We start from the raw sequence: 24,244 nt of genomic DNA on the forward strand, positions 1-24,244 counted from the left end.
AAACAAAGGAAATGCTACCTGCAGTCAGACAGTCACTATTTTTAGCTTGGCTGGAACGTAGCACCAAAGGGAGTGGTATGATTTTTCTCATCTGCATGTTGCTGTGCATCATGATCTGGCTTTAGAGCAACCTCGTCCTGTGCCATCTGGGAGGAGTTGGGGAGTGAGCAGGGCTGGGTGACCTGCGTCTGTGCGTACTCCACTCCACCCCACTGCTGTGCCTACAGGATTGCTGGAAAATAATAACCACAGCCCAGTGGTTAAACCAGTATAAATGGGGATGTGCTGTGCTCAGGGCATGGCAATAACAGCTGATGTGGTCAGCCACCCTGACCAAAGCCACACATGAGAGAAGCTCAGCTCCTGTGACCTGCCACACTGGGCTTTGCTCATATAATTCATTAGGGGCTGGGTCTGGCACTAAATCCAGCACCCTGCCAGACCCTGCTAAACCTCGGTGTCTGGACAGAGTGAAGGGTGAACGCTGCCTTTAATGCACTCTGTATATTTAAAGTGATAACCTTTCCCCTGTGCTTTGACTCCTGTGACGTACAGAAGTGAACCTGGACAGTTCCCCACAGCAGGCAGCTAAGCAGAGGTGCATTCCCAATGAGCTATATCCCAGCTCTGGTGCAGCCTGCTCTTCCTCCTCTTACAAATGGAAGGGAGATGCAAGCTCACAGGCTGCTGTACCATCATAAACTGTCCTTGTGCAGCTAGAAATTGGAGAGGAAAACGTGGCCCATAGGCTGCTGGGATTCGTACTAACCCATTTGCAGGCAGAGTCCTGGCTCTGAGTGAGATTTTGTTTTCTCCCATGTGTGGTAACTCAGTGACACAGAATTTTCCAGCAATAAAAGAAAAAAGGATCCGCCTTTTTCAGCTTGGGTTTTGTGTGGACTTGCATTTGTAACATCATCTGCAACTGCGATCTGAGACAATTGAACCTGCCGAATTGTTGCTGTGTGTGTATACACTGTGTGATGCCAGCAGAGATTATACAACCTCCCTTCTCATTGCTGTTGCTGCCTGGGGTCTGCCATTTCTCTACCAGTTAAATGTGTCATATTTTTATTGAGTAGCTATGTCCCAACACTGAGAAGCGCTAAATACAACACAGGCATAATGAATCATGAGCTCTGGTAGACTTGCTCAGCCCCAGGAGGCTGTCTGGAGCTGGCCAAGGGGTGAAACACCGTGGCTTAACTCTTGTTTTTCTTCACTTTTGCCTGCAGAGTGCACCCACGGGAATTATGAAAACAAGACTCATCCTGCCTGTATGAGAATCCAGGATCCTGAATGGGCTGGGAGCAGGAACACGCCTGGAAGGGCGAGGGGAGTGAGTGGCATTGTGCTTTGTTCTGCCCAACATCCCTCTCCAAGGAGGGAGCTGGCTGAGCATTGGTTTTACTGGAAAAGCCTTGGTCAGTGCAGTGAGTAGTGCAGATGAAATGTGAATGAAAAGTGAAATGAATCCCTTGGTCAGTGCAGCCTCCTGTGAGAAGACCAAATTACATGGAGAATATAGACAGAAGTGCACATGTGTGTACCATGCAGCCCTTTCTCTCTGCTAAGGGCAGGGTAGGCTTCAGGACAGACATCAAAAGATAAAGCCTGACTGGACAGGAACCAGAGATATGCAGCGAGAAGGACCATAGAACTTGGAAATATGACCTATGAGGGCAGACTGAGTGAACTGGCTTTGGTTGATCCAGGGGAAGGAAGACTAGTTAAGCCTGTAAGTATACAAAAGACTACCACAGAGTAAGGCAGTAAATTGGTCTCCCAGTGGGGATAGGGAAAAAACTGCAATAATATATTTGAAAATACATTGAGAGAAACTTTCCAACTGCAGGATAAGCACCCCCTGGAAAACATTCAGATCAGGATATCTCCATCAATAGGTGTCTTTCAGACCAGGTTAGACAAACCTCTGTCAAGACTGCCAGTTTGGGCAGCAAGGATGGACGATGTGGCTTTTGGGGTTTGTCTTTATTTCAATTGTTTTTCATTAGTTGGTTTCACTGTGCTGAAGCAAGAAGCCATGGCACGGGATGAAGGCATTCATGCATGTGGTAGGACTTTCATGTGACTGGCTGCCCAGCACTGTAGCTTCCCTGTGGTTCAACTACAGTCATGTTAGATACCTGAGGAGGTGGCAACTCTTGGTCAGAATTAGTATCACAGAGACATGCAGCAACAGCTACTGATGCTGGGTGTGCTACAGAAGTCCCTGAACTGGCCTGGGACATGTCTGACGCAGGAGAAGAGCGTGCTAGGACAAAAGGCTTCTTTTTAATGCTGCTCCTCTTTTGAGGCTGCCCGTCTCTTTAGAGTGACAAATGGAGAGGAGTGACTGTGACTCCCAGTGCTTACCCTGTAACTGCTTGTTCTTCTGCAACATAGGAAACAATGACTTGGATGAAGATGCTGACTCTGGCTTTTTCCCAGAAAGAAGCACTGCCGGAAGGTAGGAGTCATGAGCCTGAAAAAGCCAGCACAGCTCAGCACATCCCTCGGGAATTTGGATGCTCTCACTCGCTCCCCCTGTGGTCTCCTCTCCTGCTTCCCTGCAGGCATGGCAAGGGAAGTGGGTGAGGTTTACCCTGCGGAGGCTCCTGGGCTCCAGCTAAGATTGCTTTTGATTATCTGCAGATTTTGTAAGTTTCCAAAGTTAGGGGAAGGTTTCCCTCCACCATGGGTGGTCTCTTCAGGCACTGTCAGGGACTGAAGCGTCTGTACGGCAAGAAGGGAGGGATGAACCGTGTCAAGAGGCGGGATTTCTGTACCATTCGGGCAGGTGAACGTTTAAGCTATGCTCCTTTCTGCAAGTGGTTGAGCATAAGGGGAATCTGAGATGGAGCTGAGGACCGTGGGCACGGGACTTCTGCAGGAGGGAAGTGGGTGTGTGGAGAGGCAGAAAGCAAGCCTATGTGTTAGCGACTTGGAGCTGCCAACGGGGAGGCTTTTGTCCAGCTCCTTGCAGGTACCTACCTCCACACAGTCTAAGGACTGGGGAGATGCTCAATGAAGGATCTCAGCCCAGACTAAGGCCTTCCTGAGCAAACATGACATAAACATAACGCAATTAGTGGTAAATGTGGGCTAGCCAGCTGCCCATCTCACTCATATCCCTACTCAGAAAAGCCACAGGAACTTATCTCCCATCAGATTCAGTGTATACATAAGGTGTAAACAGCTTTAAAATGCTGGGAAGTGTACTAAACCATTTTGCCTATGCAGGGAAGTGCCTGCTGTGAAACCCCAGCTCCAGTGCTCATGCTCCAAGAGCATACTCTCAGCAAAGGGACACAAAAGGGTGTCATACAGAAACCCAGCCAGGTCCTGAGCCCTGTGCCGTAGCCATGCCTGGGCAAGCAGGCACAGCCTCCCTGATTCTCCCTGATGGCCAGTGTACCAAGCTGCATGAGAGAAGCACCCTATCCAGCCCCTCTGCAGCCAGGGAAGGGCACCAGCAGCTGACTGCATTGCACATGAAAGCTGCATTGAAAGCTGAACCCTTTGGTTCTCCCCCAGATGCCTAGCTCAGGCTGGTGTACCCGGGGAATGCAGTGTGAACCTGCACTCTGCAACAGCCCTGAGGGTTATTTCTTTTATGGGGGTTTATTTCAAAACACTTTCTATGTCCTTGCAGATGTTTCATCTTCTCTGATGACAGAAAGCCCTCGGGAAGACGTTATTCTGTTGGGAGTGAAGAGGTCCACATGCAGGGGAGCATCATCTGCTGCCGAGGTGGGAGTAACACACAGTGAGGTGCTGAGTCTGGACACAAACTTGTAGGATATGACCTCAGACCAGAGGCTGACTCCTTTCAAGGTGGAAAACCATAGATACACCCCAGAAACAGCTTTCTGGCTCTTTCCAGTTGGGCAGTGGAAGTGCAGCAGCCAGGGTAGGTATGGCATATCATGTCCTGAGCCCCAATAGCCCCCAATGGGGAATGGTGCTGATTTAAGCAGGACCCTTGTTCTGGCTTTTGTGGCCAAGGGTCTCTCCTCTTCCAAGCTTTTATGCTAACAATAACCATGTTAGCTTGCCTGAAGCCTAGTTAGTACACAACTTGGCAAAATGTATTTGCACGCACTGATCCCTGCTTGTGCTTGTCTGTTTGACAGAGAAATAGAAGGGGCTGAAAGTGGGTACAGAATGAAACTTGTTTAAGCCAGAAAGCAGCCACAAACCCTGTTTTCTGTGCAGCGAGCAGCCTTCAGGCACACATGGGAGCCCTGGGCTAGTGAGTTCTGCCGGGACTGGCAGTGTAATAGTGCACTGGGGTAAGCTGCCTGCATCTCGTAGTAATTGAGACAGAGGGCAGCTTTGCTTCGGGGAAGTCTAGTACAGAGGGACTGTAGCTTGTCCCCTTCAGAGATACCTTGACAAGCTGAAGAGGTGGGACTATGTGAACTTCATGGAGTTCAACAAGGCCAAGTGCAAGGTCCTGTGCATGGATGGGCTGGAGCAATCCCAAGCATAAACACAGGCTAGGGGAGACTGGATTGAGAGCAGTCCTGATAAGAAGGACTTGGGGGTGTTTGGTGACAAAGAAGCTCCCCATGACCTGGCTTCAGTGTGTGCTTGAGCTCAGAAACCACCCCTGTGCTGGGCTGCAACCCCAGAGCATGAGCAGCAGGTCAAGGGGGATTCTCCCCCTGTGCTGTGCCCTGGTGAGACCCCCCCCCGCAGTCCTGATCCAGCTCTGGGGTGACAGCACAAGAGGGATGTGGAGCTGTTGGAGCGAGCCCAGAGGAGGCCATGGAGATGCTGCAAGGGCTGGAGCAGCTCTGCTCTGGAGCCAGGCTGAGAGAGCTGGGCTCGTTCAGCCTGGAGAAGGGGAGACCTTAGAGCAGCTCCAGTGCCTAAAGGAAACCTGGAGAGGGGCTTTTGACAAGGGCCTGTAGGGACAGGACAAGGCGGAGCAGGAGGATGGATGGGGATGAGGATGCCGCGGTGCCGCTGCCCTGCTCTGGATGACTCGTCCTTTGCCGGTACCATTTCCCACCTCACCCCTCCCGGTGCCCGTCGCTGGGCGGCAGCGCGGGGTCCGCCCCGTACCCGCCGCAGGCAGCCGGCGGCACCTCCCCCAGCGCCGCTGCCCCGGCCCGGCCCCCGCCAGCCGCCCGCACTGCTTCAGCGCAGCGCCGCGCGGGGGAACGGCGCTTAAATGCCTCGGGCTCGGCGGCAACAAAGGCGGGCGGCGGTGAGTGAGTGAGTGTGTGAGTGACTGATGGGGCCGGGGCTGGGGTCGCAGGTGCTGCGGGAGGGGAAGCGCCGCGCTCAGGGCAGCCCCGTGGCTCCCGGGGATTTCAGCGTGGCTGGGCTGGGGTGCGGCTCCGGGGAAGGGTAGACCTGGCAGCCGGTCTGGAGGGAGCGCTGCTTTGACTGACAAGCGTAACTTTCATTAATTCCTGCTATTGTTGTTGTTATTATCATTATTGTTATTATTAGTTATCATTATAACCCCGTAAATACAAAGTTGTAAGCTGTAGTTGCTATGGCCGTGGCTGCCCATGCTGTTCGTCGTCTACCCCGACCCCCCCCGCCAGCCCCGGTTGGCTCCGTTCCCCCAGTAGGGGTGGGAGGTGGCGGGTCCCGGTCCCGGTCCTGGCGACGTTGCCACTCGGCGGGGCTTTGCCAGCGGAAAACCGAGTCGATGCTGGCCGGGGAGAGGGGGATGAAGCAGATAATGCCGACGAAAAACGTACCCTGAGCTTCCAGCCCCTCCCTCTCCTCGCATTTGTGCTTATTCTCATCTGAATTTAAGGCATCCTTAAGTCCGCACGGTGCTACGAGTTGTAGCGGGGGATACGGGCTGTAATTAATTTTAGAAGTAGCTTGATCCGTTTTTAGCTAGCTCACCGTAGGTCCGGCTGCAGAGGGGAAAAAATGCCATTGAAGATGTTTTCTGTGATGCTGTGCACAGTGTTTCCTTTCGGGGCAGATCTTCGTTACTGTATTTACAAGCCCCCCTCCCTTGCAAATCGGGGAGGTAAGGGAATGGAAACTGCTGCTGCTCCATGCTGTTCGTAACTGCTTGCTGCAACTGGATCGAATCACTGACAGTGTCAAAACAAAAATATCCAAGAGGGGAAAAGGTGCCATCGCAGGCAGCTGGATGTAGCAGGAGATTTTCTTGGCTGTGAGGGAGTGAGAAACCAGAGCTGCCTATTAATGTGTGAGGAATGAATTGCTATGTGTGACTCTTTCCTTAGTGGCACACTCACCAGACTGCTTAAAAGGCTGGTAGCTAACCTAGCCGGGTTTTGTAACAACCCTTACATGAAGGATTGTGGAATAATTCTTCTGAGCTGGGCTAACCTTAAATATCCCTTCTAACCCTATGATTCTGCGTGGGAGCACAGAGAGGCAGTGGAAGGAGACCCCAGCAGCATGGGACAGACTTAACCTGATGTGGGGTACCAAGGGGGAAGGGGGAAGCTTTCTGTCCTCAGCTTTTGCTAAAAAGCCTGGCTATTGGCCTTGGTCTTGCATCTTGGATTGTTGTCCTCATCTGCTGGGGTCCAGGGCAACGTAAGGTAGCAAGCACACATCCCTTGTACTTCCTAACCATTGCCTTTGCCTGGGTCATCATGTCATGGGAGGTTTAGGTAGACCTTTGAGTAACTGAGGAGTTCTTACAGACATGAGTAATGCTGAGTATTCCCTGTGAGGAAGAATATTCCTGGGAAAAAAACTTCCCCAGAAGGCCCCTGGGACAGAGGCCAAGAGTGTCTAATGAGGCAACCTTTTTCTATGAGCTGCAGCTCTTGCTGTTGGAGGGTGAGGGTTTGGGGGCCATGTGGACCTCCAGGGGCAGGCAGCCCCTCTCTAGGTCTCCTCTCTTCTGGGCAGCCGATCTCGTTTCTGCATACGCTGCGGCTTTGGAGGTGATGCAGGTGCTGAGTCTAGGAGCATTCTCTTCTGGGTTAGCTGATACATCAGTTTGCTGCTGGAGGTGATAGTGCAGTTCCGTGGTGCTGGGAACAGGACAGCCATGTGGGGCTGCAGCTCTAGATAAACCTATCCACTGGCCTGCTTTCCTTCATTTTACGGTCGCTTCCCTTAGGTATGCAAAATGCTGTGGAAGGAGCTCTCTTTCAGACTGCATTTATAATGCATTAGTGGCAGCTTTGTTGGGTATATATCGTGGGGTCCTCTGCCTAAAGGTGTGCCTCTGGCAAAAGCAGTGGCTGTCCTGCAATGAGAGGTTAGACACCTTATGCACTGAGCTGGTGCGTTATCACTGGTGCTGGGGGTGTATGCATCTCTTCCTGACAGCAGACACGAGGTTAAATTCCAGAAAACAGGAGGATCATGACTACCTGGACAAACAAATATTTGTTGAAGAGGCTTTGGTAAGCAGGGTGATTGCTCTGGTGGCTACTGTTTGCTTGCAGATACACTGTAACTGGGCTAAACCTGCACTCTGGAAGTAGAGGTGCCTCATCTTTCACTGAGACCTCATTTTCTGGGACAAAATAGACAAGTATAATCATAATTTGAAGCGACTGCTGGCAGTCTTCTGCTGCAGGAGCTGGAAATGCATGAGGGGAATTAGAGGCAGTAGTATGAGGTAGCCAGGGATGGCCTAATGAATGGCAAAGCAGATGAAGCCAAGAATGCTTCACACCTTTAACTCTGTCCTTGAGACTGGTGCAAAAGCAACTTGGCTTCAGAAGCAGATTACTGTCTACTCAGAGGCTTATTTCCCTGCCTGCCTCTGCCAGAGGACTGCCAGCTCACTGAGGGCAGTCCTCTGCCAAAGGTAGTGCAGACATGACACCACCTCCATGGGCATCTTAACCCCAGGTTCTTGGGAAGTGCATGTTTCTCCCTGCTTCTGTGTTGCTCCAGGCTGGAAGAAGCGGAGGATGATAATAGGTGCTGTCCGAGATCCATGTCAGGTTGTCCTGCTCTTTGCTCTCAGCCTGACTGGTGTGGAGGAGATGTTCAGACCTAAGCTCTTCCAGCTCCTGTTCTTCTCCGCATGTGCTCGATCTGTTGCATAGGCAGCTTTTGAAAAGGCAGCAGTGATGCAGGGGGTCATGGTCCTGCTCCTTTTCCACAGGAGTCTCAGTGGTGTGCACAGCCCTCGGTGAAAATGTCATTTTCTTGTTCTCAACTCAGCATCCATAAAGAGCACAATAACAGATCTGACAGAATTGCTTTGATGATCTCTCATGAAAGGCACGGACCTTTTCCACGGCCCATGGATTTTGCTAGGGAGATGTAAAGCACAATTCTGCCCAGGATTAGCAATCAAAGAGCATTATGAATCAATCTGATACTGTGTCTTAACCATAGTCCTTCTTAGATTGCTGACCTACATATTACAGCTCTCCCTATAAATGCTTTGCTGAGGACAGGTTTTGTTTCTGAGTGTAAGGTGGCCCAACTGCTTGAGATCTTTGTATTTAGGGAACATTTTCATTGAGATTATGTAGGGATGACTGAAATTCCTGGGGGCTTCAGGTATATTTGAAGGCTGTGCTGCTTGACTGGTAACTTGCCTAGGAAGTGTGAGATGTAAGTGGCTACTTTGAGTGTTCTTTTAATTGTAATTGTATTAAGAACCTAGAAGATGAAATGATGGGCTTTCAGGATAAAATGCTCTTAGGTGTCTAGCCAGCAGGAATCATTGTTATGAGATGCTCTAATCACTTGTGAGTAAAAACCTTGGAAAAAAAAATATATTTGAGCCCCTTGCTTATAGGTAAAAATTAAGGCTCGTTGCCTTCATGAAACACACACTGCAGCTCAGCCTTCAGTGAGATGTGAACCCAAAGCTTCCTCTGTAAAATCCTTTCCTGAAGTTCACTGGTGGTACCAATGCAGGTGCAGGTCTCTCTGTGTTCCACCCGTTTTCTTTCTGGTTCCCAGAGTAACGACGTGAAGGATGGGTCCAGAACTGGGTCTGTGAAGCAGTGACTTAGATGTTTTAAAAGCAGCACTTAAGCCCATTCCTACCTGTTGTTATGATACCAGCTCTGAAAGATAGATCCCTTAGTTTGAAGGATGCTGGGAAGCAACGAGAACTGCATGTGTGCTTCTCAGCGTGTACCAGTAGACTGCACACATGCTTCGTGGTGTGTTCGCTGGTGCTGGGGCTGGTAAAGGACCTCTCAGGTTGAGTGTGTGTATGGCAGCATGTTCACCTGCCAGTCTAGGGTATGAAGCCTAACGTAATCCTAGGAGTTACTAGAACCTCGTCTGTGAAACTAGTAATAGGGCTGCTTGATTGAGCACCTCCTTTGCAAGGTAGGAGGTCTGTCCTCTAGCTGGTTGTCTCAATGGGTCCCAAGTGCTGCATTTGACTAACTTGAGTTTGCCAGTCCCTCGGCAGTATTTGGAAGCTGCCAGCTGAGTTTTTGCCTTGGGTGCTTGGATTGGGGTGTCTCTGAACTTAGAGCTCTGCCAGAAAGTTGCTGGATGATCTTTAATATTTGCTCGTGATCTGTTGCTCACAAGTTACCACAACCTCTGTTCTCAAACAAAGGTTGCACAGAAAGCTGCAACACAGCATCTGGCTTATTCTTCTAATAGCTCCAGAAAGGTCTGTTTGTGAGATCTTTGTTTAAAATAGAAACACTGCATAGAATATCCCCCCCCTTTTCCCAGCAGGATGATGAAGGGCAGGGAGGCCTCTGCTTTTCCACATTTACTCCTGTGACCCAGATGCCTTTGAATGGGAACACCAGGGCTGTACAGGCGGAAGAAGAGAGCTCTTTTCCAGACTATGCTAACATTTCTCTGTGCTCCCGATGTGTGTTTCCTCTGGGAACTGGCAGCTACTGAAAATTAACTGAGCGAAGCTGCTTGCTGGTATGTACCTCCATGCTGCTGGGGGAAGTGGAGAACATAAACGTGTCCAGCACAGATGCCAATCTGTCTGTACATTGCATATTGATGTCTGTTCAGCAGCTACTGTGGTACTGGCAGGGGTGTTTGTAATGGAGTCCAGGCATGTGCTTGGGATTTCTGGGGGTGAGAGAAGCAGGAAGCAAGCTAGCACTCCTCTCATTAATATTGCACTCATTCCCGCTTACAACGGATGAAGCAGTTTGCATTTTCAGCTGTAAAATTTTGTAGAGAAAGGGAAGTTGTTGACAGCAGTGATTAATTTACTTTAATATGCATCATGGCTTGCCCTCTCCGTCTATGTATTACAGCATTCGCTGATTAGAAAATCAGAGGGCTTCAAATCAGCTTGACTGCGTTCCCTGGGTTCTCTGCAAATACCCTGTGTGTGTGCCAGTGGAATCCCTGATCTGTGGGGAGAGTGTGCTGGTGCTCAATGGGGTGGGGTGACAATAGAAATTGTCACAGCAATCTTGTAGCAATGATAGCTACTTACTTAAATGGATCTCCTGGGGACTGAAAGAGATTCACGGTCACGGTTTCCCCCTGCAGATGACTAATCTCAAGGAGCTGGTTTTTAGCTTGGAATAACATTTAACTTGCAATACTGGAGTAATGAGTTTTGGGGAGTTTTCTCGGTTTGGAAGACAGAACGCTCAGGAAGTGCTGTAAACAGAGGGGTGGTGTACAGCTCCCTGTGCCTTCTGAGCAGGGCAGCTCAGGCACAGGGCATCTTGCAAGTAGTTAGTTTGTATTTCAAGACAATAAAAAGTCTTCATGCTGTGAGTGGCATAGCAGCAAGACTGAGAATTTGAGCGTGGTCCTTTGTTAGCTAGATTAGGACGATGTGTTTATTTGGCTGCGGTTTGTTTGGGTTTTTCTTTCCTCTTTCCCTCAAGGTATAGTTCTGCGTAACAAAGATTTTACTTTGCTCCAGGGGTGGATAATCACTGTGCTATTTCTTGATTGTCCCTATGACCCAAATGTAATCCTGCCATCCTTTGTGCTTGCAAGAAGCCTTAAGGAAATTAGAGATTTTGATGTACAAAATTATAACTGTTGGGCTCAAACAATACAGGTTTTGTTCTGTTTACATTTTAATAGACACTTCTATCAATTCTCCACCCAGCTCTTATTCCTTCAGCAGAGATTCAGTGTGAAGAGTTGCTGGGGAGTTGGGCACTTTGTGAGTGAGGTCCATTAGCAGGAATAGAGCAGAGATGGAAAAGTTTTCTGGCTCCCCTGTGCTGATGTTTCACAGGCGAGTCTGACAGGAGTTCTGTTCATGTTTTATGGAAGTCTGGAAGGTGTTGGGTGGAATTTGCTCTCATTCAGGTAACTGTGTCTGTGAATTTGAAGTTTGTTTCGTATTAACCGCTGTTCTTGCAGTCTTGGAATTCACTGTTCACAAGTGCTTATGTCTATGAGAGAGTGGAGCTTTCCTGGGAAGATCATAAAAGAACAACTGGTTGTGCCCTAACAAATTCCTTCCAGAGCTGGATAGCATATATTTTATGGACTTTGTAACTCTGCTTTGGAAGCTGCCATGCATGTCTCTGAATGTAACACACTGTAGAGGGGAACCTCCTCTTTAGTAAGTGACATCCCCTCCAACAAAAGCTGCAGGGGCAGGCCTTAGTGGCACAGATGGGATTCAGGCACAAGGAATCAGGGGCAGAGATGAAGGCAATAATCCCAAGGATGTGTTTTAGTATTGGAGGCACGGGGATTCTCAAGGGCAAAAATGGGATTGATTGAAATAAATGTTGCTTGTGGCTGTAACATGAAAGTGTATTTTGAGAGATGTGAGAGTGTCCATCTGGAAAAGGAGGGAGAGCAAAGCTGGATGGATGCTTTAGTTCAAGAATGACTTGGGTGATCGGTCAGGCTTTCTGCTCACAATACAAACAGGGCAATGAGGGATCGTGGGCGTTTTCAGGCTCTTCAAATTTAATTAATAGGTGTTTAGAGAACAGCCGTCTCGAATCTGGCAAAATGAGCAGCCCACATATGGATGGAGGAGCCTGAAAAGGTGACGGAGACTTGGCATTGGGCAGTGCATGGATTGCTGCTGTGCTGACTCTGCTGAGCTGGCAGCAAGGCTGCCTGCTTTTAAGAGGGTCTGAAAAGTGCAGAGGGATGGGAGAACTGCATGGAAGGAATCTCATGTTCTTCAGAGCAACAACTGCTTGCTGTCTGCTATTTTATTCATTTATAATGTAGTGTGCATGGGGGTTGGGAATAGTTTAGGTCCTGTGGATGTGGCTCAGCAATTTCAGATTGGTAAAATCCGAGGGGAACTCCTTCAAGGTGCACCTGGCGTTAAAATCAAGTTAATTTTCAAGTGTGCTGTAGCTCCCTTCTGCCTTTCTGCTCTCAGTTTTGGAAGCTTATCACTTTGTAGAGCACATCACATCACTGATGCATTTCAATGAACTGTGTGTTCTGAGGTTGACAAGTTTTCCTGGTTGTTAGGGGAGTGCAATCAGATAAATATGGTATTAGATATTCATGGTTTGTTTGATCAGATGCTCGTATACTGCAATCCAAGGGGAAAAATTCAGAAAGGTTAATTAAGGATTAGTCATAAAATCTGATGTCAGAAATGGTGTAAATTTTCAATGTGGACACTCACTTAAACTTAGTTTAGTTCATGCTGGAAGTGAATGGAAGCAAAAGAAACATAAGCTTTCCATAGCTACAGATGTGAGGGTGTACCAAGGTCGTTAGTGCGTATTAACTCATACTTTTAATATTCATGGCTTCCATTAATTTGGCATGATTTTTTTTCCATCTATCTCCGTGCAGACAACACTCAGGAAGCCTGGCTGTTTCTTGGGGGGTTATTGAAGAAATGCCTCTTTCCCCACTGCTATTCCTTTGAGCTGGGTGTTTTTACATGGGTTGAGGACACCAAGTAAGCCCCTGCAAGAGCCTATTTTTGTGCCTAAACACGGTCTCGCCAGTGCCAGTGTTTCACTTCTGTGAAGTGTTCGCAGGCGTGAACATCATGTCCTGCCAAGCGTGCACTGAAGCTGCAGGGACAGGAAGGTGGCTCTGTCACAGCCAGTTCTGCTCGCTCAGCTCTACCCTTGGACAATTCAGAACTGAGTCTTAGACCACCCATTACAGCATTCAGCCTCCTCAGCACCCCGGTGGTAGCCTTATGGACAACTGAGCTGATAAAACCCATTGCTGCTGTCAGGAGGCTTCAGATCTTTCTTACTTACATAGACTCCCAGGCTGATTTGGGCTGGAAGGGACCTTAAAGCTCATCCAGTTCCAACCCCTGCCACAGGCAGGGACACCTTCCACTAGAGCAGGTTGCTCCAAGCCCCTTTGTCCAACCTGGCCTTGAACACTGCCAGGGATGGGGCAGCCACAGCTTCTCTGGGCACCCTGTGCCAGTGCCTCAGCACCCTCACAGGGAAGGATTTCTTCCTAACGCCTAATCTCAATCTCTCCTCTGTCAGTTTGAACCTGTTGCCCCTTGTCCTGTTTTTACAGTCCCTGATAAAGAGTCCCTCTCCAGCGTCCTTGTAAGTCCCCTTCAGATACTGGAAGGCTGCTATGAGGTCTCCATGCAGCTTCTCTTCTCCAGGCTGAACATACCCAACTTTCTTGCCCTGTCTTTATATGGGAGGTGCTTCTTAAGATGGAGTCAAAACCAAGCAAAGCTATATCCCATGAAAATGAATGCAACTCACGGAATTCCTGTAGCTCAAATTAGGTTTGTGTCTCTGATTATTTTTTTTCATTATAATTTATTTATAAGAAGGTTTAATTCTGTAGCAGAGGTGATACTCTAATAGTGTCAGTCATGTAAAAAAATTATGTATAAATGCAATAATTTACACTATAGTAATGGTAGGTTTATTAAGCAACTGCCCTATCCCTGGCAGTGTTCAAGGCCAGGCTGGATGGGGCTTGGAGCAACCTGCTCTAGTGGAGGGTGTTCCTGCCCATAGCAGGGATTGGAACTGGATGAGCTTTAAGGTCCCTTCCAATCCAAACCATTCTGTGATTCCATGATTCCATTACTGTGTCCTTGTAGAGTTGTTAAGCTGTCACACTGGGCCTCAATAGCAGTATTAAAGGGTTGCAGAGCCAGGATCTCAGAAGTCAGGTCAGCATTTAAGTTGCTCATACAGCCCAAATTTGACTTGTGTGTGCGCTCTATGTTCTGAATGCATGGTTTGACAGCTGTTGCTTCCCTTGATGCTGCCTTGCTCATTGTGCAAAACGGATGTGTATTTGTGGTTGGCTTTTTTTTCACTCCTTTTTGCTGCTCTGAGACTGTGCTTTAGTTGTTGTGCACTTAAACCCTGCCCCAAGGACAGAAACATGAAGTTCTCCAGTAAGCTTCTCAGCAGTGCTCCTCGTAAATGTCTGAGCATCTGCAGTTTGCAATGCATTTCTTAGAAAGCATCTCTACAGCTGGGGACCCGAGGCACACACAGGGTACCCAGCCAGTTCTGGGTGCTCTTCTAGGAGATTGCCAGGACTTCACTCTGCTTAATGATTTCTGACATCTATGAAATGCAGTTCCAGGGCTGAGAACTCAGCCCATGTGCAGACACAATCACAGGTCTGACCTTGTGGAAGGAACTGGCAATAAAGGATATGAAAATGTTATTTTGAGATGTTTGGTTTCGTTGCCGCTCTAACAGAAGCAAGGCAGGAATCACTTCTCCCTGGCAGCTTTGATTCACCTCTCTCATGGCACTTTGTCTGGCCTTTGTGCCTTATTTACTACACCAAAAAAGGTAGAACTTGGCTTCAGTGCTTTCATTCAGTGAGCACAACTGCTCACTGTATGCTGTGACAAAATGAGGTGCAGGACTGTAATGTCTTTCTGTGTGTGTTTTGTGATGTGTGGGGAGAGGAGAGGGCTGTTCTGCCAGGGGTGGGCTCTAGGTCCACTGCACAGACTTCTGTCACTTGAGGGACAAGCAGTCAGTGGTAATGAAACATTCCTCCCCCTGTGGACCATCAGTGGGGAGGATGGGTTGCAAGGAGAGGATTTGTTGGCTGTTTGGCACTAGTGACCTGGGAAACCATGGGCTCTGTTGGTGACACAAGAAGCAAGTGATTGCTCCAGCCATTGCCTTTTCTCCAGGTTGTTTGCAGCCCACCTCCAGGTCTTTGCCTAAGTTGTCTGCATAGAATCACAGAATCAATGAGGTTGGAAAAGACCTGTAAGATCATCAAGTCCAACCATTCCCCAGTACTGCCAAGGCCACCACTAATCCATGTCACTGAGGGCCTCGTCTACACAGTTTTTAGACTCTTCCAGGGATGGTGACTCCACCACTGCCCTAGGCAGTCTGTTCCAAAGCCTGACTGCACTTTTGGAGGAAGGAATTGTTCCTAGTATCCAACCTAAACTTCCACTGGTGCAGCTTGAGGCTGTTTCCTCTTATTGCATCCCTTGTTCCTTGGGAGCAGAGCCCACCCACCTCCTGGCTTCATCCTCCTTTCAGGCAGTTGTAGAGAGCGATAAGGTCCCCCCTGAGCCTTCTCTTCTCCAGACTGAACCCCCACAGCTCCCTCAGCCGTTCCCCATCACACTTGTGCCCCAGGCCCTGCACCAGCTCCATTGCCCTCCTCTGTCCCCGCTCCAGCACCTCAATGTCTCTCTTGTAGTGAGGGACCCAAAACTGAACACAGGATTTGAGGTGCAGCCTCACCAGTGCCCAGCACAGGGGGATGATCACTGCCCTGGCCCTGCTGCTGCACTGGTGCTGATAGAGGCCAGGATGCTGGTGGCTGCCCTGGCACAAGCTGTTCAGTGCCATCAATCAGCACCCCCAGGTCGTTTTCCATGAGCAGTTTCCAGCCGCACTTCCCCATGCCTGGAGTGCTACAGGGGGGTGCTGTGGCCCAAGCACAGTTCCGGTGTGACTGTCCTCAGCGCCTCATTCCAGCTCCTGGTGGAGGCCTTGTTTCACTTCACGTCCCACTCCAGGCAGACCAGGCTCACATCCCCTCACCCAGCTGGCACCACCGGAGGGTGCAGCAGTCTCCAGTGGTGGTGGTGTGTGTTCACGTCCCTGCTCCTCAATGAGACACCATGGCAGTGAGCACCAGTGCCCTCCTGGCCATATGTCATGACAGCCCTGCTGCGTCACATGGCCTGCGGGCACGCTGGGGTGGTGCTGCTCTGCAGTGGTTTAATGATTTCCTATTTAACTGTAATTAACCCAACAGGCAGGGTTTAGATGATTATGTTGCAATAGAGTTGTGGTGGCAGGGTTTCTAATTTTGGGATGAATTGTCATTAACATTTAGGCAATAAACAAATAGCATTTCTGTTTAGACTGCGGGATGCTTCCCACTGCCAAAGCAGCCGTCAGGCAGTTGGTTGTGCTGCAGCTGCTTGAAGTGGGAAAGAGAAGTAATTTCTCACCTCTGGAAAGAAAATAGACCATAAGTGTTTGCTGGCTGCCAGCAGGAGGGATGCAGAATGATGGTGGAGGTCTCCTGCCTCCTCTTGCCTCCTGGTCCTCACCTAGGCAGGTACTAGACCTTCAGCATCCTCCAGCATCTTTCCATATACACCCTCTGTCTGAGGAGGGAAGAAGAATGAATGATTATTTTTACCACATTGTAGTGAGTGAGGGGGTAATTTGGGGTCCTTATTTAACCTTGGCATCTTGCAGGGCATCTTCTCTACCAGTAACTCACTTATAGTATTCCTGGTTGTGCAAATGCTTGCCCCGTAGAAATGCTGTGTTGGTGAATTTGTCAAACTCGGGCTTGACCAGAAGGCACGCAGGGCTGATCACTCTTGTGCACATGGCTTGCTTGACTCCCTGTGTTCCTCTGCATCCCTTCTCTCTCCTGTTTGTATGTTTGTCTCTCTTAAACGTGCCCTTTACACAGGCCACAAAGCTTGGTGTGAGCACAGCCTGCAGCAAGGGGACCCTGCTGCTCTGCTGGCCAGGGATTTCCTAGCCTGGCATGTAAATGTGCCGGGGCTCAGGCTCACCATTGCTCATTCAGCTTTCCTGGACTGCATTACAGCTGTCCTGTGGTCTGCCTGCCCATCTTTCTTCACCCAAGGGTGGCTTGCTCTAACTGCTTGCTGTGATGGCTGACCCCTTGCTGGATGAGGTGGTTCTCAAAGGTGGAGCTACTCTGATATACTGCTGCTGGCCAGGAGAAGTGAAGAGTGTTCTTTTTCAGTCTAGCAGACAGCTCTTTGTGTTTTCTTCCTCTTTGACCTAAGCCTCAAGTGTCGTTTTAGTTTCAGTAGTTCTTGCCCAGTGAGAACCTGCACCAGCTAACACTGGTGGGACCTCAGCGCTCATGCTAAGACATTGCATGCTGATGTCTCTTTGCACCAAGCAGCATCCCTCTTCTCTTTTCTGTCTTCCTTCTTTCTTGCTATTTACCTCTCTTTTTTCTATTCATCACATGAAATTTGCAAAGCCTTTTTCCCACTTACCTTCATTCCACTGCTTTCCCTCCCCTGCCACAGTGTGCTGCAGTGGGTTAGAGACCTTGGATGGGTCAGACTGGGAGTGATTTGGGATATCGGCATATTAGGAGCTCTCCTGAAGGTGCAAGCGCTTGGGTTCCCTGCTGAGAGCAGAGAGCTGGGCTGTTGGACTCAGGAGTGAAACGTATGCCAGGCCATGCACATACACTGGAAACTTGCCCAGGGCAGGATAATTACAGGAGGCAGCGTTTTTCGAGCGGACCATGTGCTCTCACTTGATACACAGTCTTGTGATTAATATCTTATTTAAGAGGATTTTAGGACACATGCTGCGGTTACACTGGGTTTCTTTTAGAAACAGGGGAGAGTTTAGAAAAATAAACTTGGTAAAGGCTCTTTTGTGTTTCCAGCAAGGGTCATCAGATAAGTGCAGTGCATCACTGCTCTGTTGCATCCGTATAGGCGGTGGGTTCTGCTATTAAGGGTTCAGTGGGAGAAGGATCTGCAAGAGGGGCTTTGCACATGTGGTTATATAGGCTGCATTGCTGAGATCTCCTTAGGGACCCAGAACTCTAATGCTGAGGGTGCACTCTTCTGCCCTGATTTCAGCCTTAGCAGCTCACCCTGGCTCCTGGTATTAGACTCTGTCGAGTTCTACAGCCAGCAGGTCTTCCCCAGCAGATTTTGCCTTCAAAGTAAGGCTCTGTGTGCTGTTTCAGTTGAGCATAGGTTATGCTTAAAGGTGCTGGTGACTCGGTTGCTAGTCTCACCCAGGACCCCATTGCCTGTGGTGTGGGCACAGCAGCATCTGTGGGCTCTGGGCATTTCTGCGTCACCGCTGACGTGGTGTGTGGTGCTGGCTGGTGGTTGTGGTTCCCGGCTCAGTGGTTTTGGATCAGACTGTTGTAGCTGTCTAACATGTTCTCCTTAATTTCTTTCCTAGGCTAAAATCTCACTTAAAAGGAAGATGGGAGCATGAAGGTTTGCGTGTAGAGCATGGATATACTCCCCATGGTGGTACCCACTACAGATTTTATCTGGCAGTCTGCTTCTGCCTGGAAGGGTTTGACAGGAACCACTGTGGAAAGCAAAGGAACCTGGAGATGAAGGTGATGACCTCCTCTTTTTTTCCTTTCACATGGCTGCAGTAAGAGCAGAGCTGCAATTAGCATGACAGGGGCCACATACATTCAGAGGCTCTGCTCTTAGCACTGGGACTGTGTTGTGTTGCTTGCAGTATTCGGAGGATGGTAAAGAAAGTGGAAAGGGTTCTTTGCCATTTCCCTTGCAACTATCCTGTATTTCTCTTCTAAAGCAAATTAAAACATTTATTCTGCTTCTTGTGGTAGCCCTTGCAGATGTTGCTACATATTGGTTATGCTCCAGAGATGCATGCCCAAGATCAAGGGACTATTCTGACTTGCAAAAAATCAATGGAAGATGGGTGCTGGGGCTTGTTTTGGTTAAGGCCTTCCCCAGAAACCATACTGCTGATGGTGCTAGGTTAGAGTGGTGATGCTACTGGTTTTCCTTTCTTGCTCCCTCAATGGCATCCTGCCCATTGTTGCAGCACTGCAAGCCTTTAGCGGCTGCCTCTTGTGATGATGAGCTAGTCTAAAGGATCCATATGACGTCTTAAGTATTCCTAGAGCTCTGCGCTTCAGCTTTGGGCCTGATTAGTCCAGTAGATGTGTGAATGCGGCTACCTTTTGGCATACAAGTTGTGTACACCATACAGTTTTGATCATGCAAATCTTGGGCAGCTTGAGCCATTGCAGTGACTGGGAAAGGCGGTGATACTGGACCCCCCATTTTATCTTGTGCATGGCAAACTCACTTGGTAGGGGGCATTTTTAGAGGTGACTTCAAATATAAGTATTGGGGTTTTGCCTGCTTTCATGTTTGAAGGAAGTTTAGGAGGGCCTCGTTTTTATAGCTGCTTCTTTAAATCCTTAACTTGCTGATGCCAAGAGTGCCAGATGCTGCTCCCAACTTCCTCCTCTGCTGAGAACATGCTAATCTCCTCTCTGCTTAAAACCTGAATCTTTAATATGGAAAATGCACCACCATTTCTTCCTTCCTGGCCAGGAACATTTCCCTCTCCCAGTGTTGTATTACCTTTTAGCATTGCAAACTGAAACACTTTGGCTGGGGTGGTGGAGCTTCAGCAGCCTGCCTACCCGGGGCTGCTGTATTTCCATCCCCAAAGAGGGCAAAGGGCAGCCAAAACTTCCACGGATGACAGGACAGAGCAGTATGGAGCTTGGGGAGTGTTGGCAGGAGGCGCAATGCACTGCTGGAGGTATGTGAGTGGAGAACAAAGAACATGGCACATTGTCTTGGGTGTCTTTGGCAGCTGCTCTTTTCATGGAGAAACCATGAAACTAAACCGGTGGTGTCTTGACTTGTGGTGAGGTGGGATTTGGGCATGGAGCAGAGGATCACAAAAGCAGGTCAGCCGTGGAGCTGTAAAGCTTTTGTTTGTTTGTTTTTTGATTTTTAAAGCAAAGGAGGCTTTGTGAGGTTTGTTGGGTTGTTTGGGGGTGGGTTTTTAGTTTGGTTTTTCTTCCTTATTCCTCTGTGTAAATCTTCTGCTTGCTGAACAAAGACATGTCTTGAGGTGTGACCTAAAGTGGGCTAGTGCGATCTTGTATAGGCATGGGGGCCAGCCTCTCTCAGGAGGTGTGGGGGTGTGGGAACATGGGGCAGCTCTGTGTGCATGTGTGAAGTACGGATATGCAGCATTGACTGATGGCTGTTATTTTGCCCTTAGTTGGATGCCAGTCATTTGGACAGCTGACATCTAAGGCCAAGCCAGGTTCACTTTTAGTGCAGGTATTCCTTCTCTTAATGTGCTTTAGTAATGCTCAGATGAAGAATTATCTGCCATTTGGGCAAGGACAAAATGTCAAGGCCCTTTTGAAATGCTCAGAAGTCTTCATGTTGAACAGCCAAACCTAATCCCCTGTTAACTAAATATGTTTTCAGACTAGGCAGCCTGGTTAGACCCAGCTTGTAATACGCAAAGGCTGCTGGAGACAGTTAAGTATTTGAGAACCAGCGAAGTTTGGGCTGTAATATCTGTATTTGTCTGCAGTATCTGTACCTCTCAGTCTGCTCAGGCCTCTTGTCAGCAGTTATGCTGTTAATATCTGAAATGGAAAAGGGCCTTTTCTCTTTCCGCCTTTGGGGACATCCGAAATAGGGAAGTAAGTCCAAAAATAGGCACAAACCCTCCCTTCACCCCCCAGTGCTCTGTGGCTCAGTGGGAGCCTCCTACCCCTGCTGCTTTAGAAAGTGACCCATGGCTGAGCAGAGCCTGTCTGTTGGAGAAGAGGGACTGCTGATGTTTTGGGTCTATGTGGTGTAAGGCAGAGAGAAGGACAAGGATGTGCTTCAGTGTGCGGCATCCAGGTTTAGCAATGGTTCTCCAAGGTGGGTGTCCAGACCAGTGAGTATGCGCAGCAAAACCTTGGCCACGAACTAAAATACAGCTCCCTTTAATGATAATAGGGTGATGCATATATAATCATATTGTGTAAGATTAACAGACTACTTAATTCTGCGTACTTGATGCTGGAGTGTGGTACCAGCCCATCTGTTTGTTAACACTGCAGTTTTACACATGATTTGCTCATAGTAAATGATCTCTTCCTCATGCCTAATCTCAGTCTCCCCTCTGTCAGGTTAAAGCCATTCCCCTTGTCCCATCACTACAGGCCCCTGTCAGAAGCCCCTCTCCGGATTGCTTGTCTCCCCTTTAGACACTAGGAGCTGCTTTAAGGTCTCCCCTTAAGGAGCCTTCTCTTCTTCAGGCTGAACCAGCCCAGCTCTCTCATCCTGTGCTACCTCAAGCACTGCTTCACACTGAAGCACCCTGTGAGACTTGTGCATTGGCTCTGAAACATGTTGGCAAGCAGGGGACATGAGCCCAGAGCAGGCTCTGCACACAGATCTGGGAGAGGTGGGACAAAAGCTAGCCAGAAATATAGATAAGGAAAGTTTTTCCAACCAGGCAGGTCTGTGGAGAGTGAGAGGAGGGCTGGAGGTGGGTATACAGATCTCACTGACGCAGCTGCCTGCCACTGCACTGTGTGGAAACGCCATGGAGATTAGGGCATTGCCTCGTGCAGTGCTGATGCTGGATAGGGTGAGAAGGGCATTAGGGAGGATTTCCCAGGAGGAAGAGGAGAGCCCTGGAGGAGCAGACACAGTAAGAAGGCTGCTGCTTCCTCACCTCTAGCCCTCCTCCCACACAGCACTCTACATCCTTTGCCACTTAAAATAGCTCTGAAGTGCTGCGGCCCAGAGAAGTGGTTTCGCCGAGCTCTAACCACCAGCGCTGTGGTGTGGGTGCTTGATAAGACAGTGCAGAGCACTCGCTGTCAGCTCCCAGGCAGCAGCGGCACCGGGTGAAGGCAGAGGGTTGAGGGGAGCCGGTGCCTCCAGACCAGCGAGTGGGAAACTGCTGCTGTGCCTTCCTGCTCACTCATAAACGGGTTCTCACCTCTCTGGGCTGTAATCTGCCTCCGTCTCTGAAAGTGCTCTGATGTTCAGTCAACTATTAAAGACCTCCTGAAAAGGGCATGGAAAGTTAGCTGCAAGTGAGCTCATTTCTGAAGCACCCGTGCTCCATCCTGTCCAAGCTGGTTACAGATACAGCCTTCTGGAGATCTGGCTCTCCATCCTATACGCGCTGGTTACAGATAAAGCCTTCTGAAGATCCAGCCAAGGTAAGGTTTTATGCGCAACCCAAAGTGAGGGTCAAACTGGGGCAGGCTTATAATTTTTAGCCCTGTATTTTAGGGAAAAATAATTGCAAGTTGTCGTTCCTAGCAGATGCCAACAACATCCTGGCCTGCATTCCCAGCAGCTTGAGCATCAGGTCAAGGGAGGGAATTCTCCCCCTCTACTGTGCTCTGGTGAGACTGCCCCCCCCCATCCTGCATCCAGCTCTGGGGCAACAACACAAGAGGGACATGGAGCTCTTGAAGCAAGTCCAGAGGAGGCCATGGATGTGCTGTGAGGGCTGGAGCAGCTCTGCTCTGGAGCCAGGCTGAGAGAGCTGGGCTGGTTCAGCCTGGAGAAGAGAAGGCTCCTTAAAGGGAGAACTCAGAGCAGCTCCAGTGCCTAAAGGGGCTACGGGAAACCTGGAGAGGGGCTTTGGACAGGGGCCTGTAGAGACAGGACAAGGGAGAATGGCTTTAACCTGACAGAGGGGAGACTGAGATGAGACATTAGGAAGGAGATCTTCATTATAAGGGTGCTGAGGCGCTGGCACAGAGTGCCCAGAGAAGCTGTGGCTGCCCCATCCCTGGCAGTGTTCAAGGCCAGGTTGGACACAGGGGCTTGGAGCAACCTACTCTAGTGGAAGGTGTCCCTGCCCGTGGAAGATGGTTGTAACTGGATGAGCTTTAAGGTCCCTTCCAACCCAGATCACTCTATGGTTCTATGATTCTGTTGATTTTTTTAACTAGTGATTTCTACATCAGATTCTTCAGAAAAAGGAAGAAAAAATCTGAGCAGATGACTTTACGTTGTCAAGGGAAATTACTTTTACAACACTGGCCTCTGTGTGTGTTGGACATCTTATGAAAAACCTTTGATTTCAGTGATATCAATTTCATACTGTATTGTGAATGCATTATCTCCTGATTCAAAAATAGGTGGGAACACGTATGTAAGTAAAGTATATGTATCTGTTATATATCCAAGAGATAGAGACACACATTTCAGAGGAAGCAGAAGGACCTTAGCTGAATTGCCCTGATTCTTGTGTGCCTGGAAATAAGAAAACAAGTAAAACCCCAGTAAAATGCAAATCAGTAATCCCATACTAGTGTGAGAGGGTTTTGCTTGGCTTCTCTGTAGGTTTTCCTTACTTTGATGCTGGAGTGTCATGGCTTCTTCTACATGCAGGGAGATAGTCTAACCAGCATAACCAGGGCTTGAGGATTCCCACTGGAGTAAGAGTGGGCAGGTTTGTTTAAACAAAATGAATGATTAAATCTAAACTTGATCTAAGCCAGATCAAAAGTCACCCATGTTTAAAGTTCAGTGAACTTTAAGCCCAGTGCTTTTCCACTTTAAGCTTGGGTCCAACGTTTAGCAGCAAGAGGAAACAGGCTTGTGCTGGATAGGGCATGAGATCACCCTCACACTGTCTAGCACTGTGCAGGATGTTAGGGTGTGTGAGATTTACGGTGTGTGAGATCACTGCCGTGTGGAAACACCCCATTCTTGAGCTAAAGCTGCTGCGTGTGGTGTCCTCGTCCTGTGAGTCACTCCCAGCAGCTGGCAGCCACCACCGTGCGCGTGAAACATCTTGCCTGGATTTGCCAGGTTCCGTGTCTGCACAGAAATCTGGGATGCGGATACTTCTGGCACTTGTACCTAGCCGTGCGGTCCATCGAGGTGTGTAACTGCAAGAGATGATTGTAAACAGTGTTTGCTGCACAGTCTCATCTCAGAGACAAGCTTTGCAGTGTTCTGCACCTTGGCCCTGGTTTCTAAAGGTTTCTTCCAACAAGACATCAAGTGTTTGATGCTGCAGTGCAGTCGCCTTTGGGGATGGAAGAAGCCCCAGTGAAACACTTTGGCCTTCTGTTTTTGGGTTATTGAGATGTTACTTGAAAAAATTGGGTGATTTGAGGATTAGGCTTTCTGAGTGAGAATGGTTCAGTGCAGATTTGATTAACTCAAACTGAGGGCATCTACTTTGGTGATGTACTTTGGATCAGGATTGCGCCACTGAAGCTGAGCTGCTGGTTGCCCCACACATACTGTGTTTCTATCCATGCTGGGAAGCAGTTTCTGACCAAAGAGGGCTTGAGTCAGGTAAAACCCAACAGAAAGAAGCTTCCCAAGCATGGTCTGACATCTGTTGGTTGCATCAGCTACTTGGGTTACTGCATTTCCCAGCAG

The 24,244-nt window shown here is 49.0% G+C and overlaps 1 protein-coding gene across 3 annotated transcripts in view; it reads left to right on the forward strand.

Annotated features, from left to right (window-relative positions):
• The first annotated feature begins 2,410 nt into the window (after positions 1-2,410).
• ST6GAL1 (ST6 beta-galactoside alpha-2,6-sialyltransferase 1) overlaps positions 2,411-24,244 on the forward strand; it is a 47,246-nt gene continuing 25,412 nt past the window's right edge. The window contains exons 1-2 of one of the 3 annotated variants that reach the window (XM_061378934.1): positions 2,411-2,470; positions 3,656-3,753. The gene's annotated coding sequence lies outside the window, so the exon portion shown is untranslated. The other 2 variants (XM_061378932.1, XM_061378933.1) reach the window with 2 other exon arrangements.

The sequence above is a fragment of the Neopsephotus bourkii genome, unplaced genomic scaffold (genome assembly GCF_033783945.1).
Source record: "Neopsephotus bourkii isolate Nb327-2 ecotype Australia unplaced genomic scaffold, CSIRO-AGI_Nbou_v1 NB_1768, whole genome shotgun sequence".
Taxonomy (NCBI): domain Eukaryota; kingdom Metazoa; phylum Chordata; class Aves; order Psittaciformes; family Psittacidae; genus Neopsephotus; species Neopsephotus bourkii.